Source organism: Colobus angolensis, unplaced genomic scaffold (genome assembly GCF_000951035.1).
Source record: "Colobus angolensis palliatus isolate OR3802 unplaced genomic scaffold, Cang.pa_1.0 Scaffold39, whole genome shotgun sequence".
In the NCBI taxonomy this organism is placed as follows: domain Eukaryota; kingdom Metazoa; phylum Chordata; class Mammalia; order Primates; family Cercopithecidae; genus Colobus; species Colobus angolensis.
In genome coordinates, this window is record NW_012117265.1 from 4,671,538 (window position 1) to 4,672,392 (window position 855).

The 855-nt window shown below is 45.6% G+C and overlaps 1 protein-coding gene across 4 annotated transcripts in view; it reads right to left on the bottom strand.

The window, feature by feature from the left end:
• Positions 1 to 855, bottom strand: part of MBD3L1 (methyl-CpG binding domain protein 3-like 1) — a 10,963-nt gene that overhangs the window by 1,769 nt on the left and 8,339 nt on the right. For 3 of the 4 annotated variants that reach the window (XM_011954921.1, XM_011954920.1, XM_011954922.1), the window contains exon 2: positions 673 to 757. The exons of the other annotated variant lie outside the window; for it this stretch is intronic. The gene's annotated coding sequence lies outside the window, so the exon portion shown is untranslated. The remainder of the gene's footprint in view (positions 1 to 672; positions 758 to 855) is intronic. 4 annotated transcript variants of the gene reach the window in all.

Here is an 855-nt window from a genome sequence, read left to right on the forward strand (position 1 = left end):
CTCAGGAGGCTGAGGCAGGAGAATAGCTTGAACCCGGGAGCTGGAGGTTGCAGTGAGCCGAGAGCTCACCACTGTACTGCAGTCTGGGCGACGGAGTGAGACTGTCTCTAAATAAATAAATAAATAAACCAGAAAACTTATTCACCCACTATAAATTTCTGATTTCCAGGTTTTTTAATGCAAATACCCATACCATAGATACCTATTCTTGAAGAACACACCTTGAGGAACAGGTATCTATGATTTGGGTATTTGAATCACTCCAGACCTCCGTATCTTCACCTTCCTCTTTCTCCTCTGATTCCTACAACTCTTGGATTCTGCAGTCTGTGACCTCAATATTTCCCTTATAGGCCAGGCACAGCGGCTCACGCCTGTAATCTCAGCACTTTGGGAGTCCGAGGTGGGTGGATCACTTGAGGCCAGGAGTTCAAGACCAGCCTGGCCAACATGGTGAAACCCCATCCCTACCAAAAAAAAAAAAAAAATTAGCTGGGCATGGTGGTGCACACCTGTAGTCCCAGCTACTCAGGGGGCTGAGGTGGAAAAATCGCTTGAACCCAGGAGATGGAGGTTGTGGCGAGCGGAGATCACACGGCTGCACTCCAGCCTGAGCACAGAATGAGACCCTATCTTAAAAAAATTCACTTAGATTAATCCAAAATTCCTTACCACTTATCATATCCACCTTGTAAAACTTCAAGCTTGGACGGTCCCTATTATCTGTCACGCCATGGCTACCACCGTCATATGACCACTGCTGAAAAAAGAATCACATGACATGACGTCTTAGTGCCAGTGTAAATACAAAATATTCTCCATCAACTGGGAAGAATCCATCATGCATAGAAACTT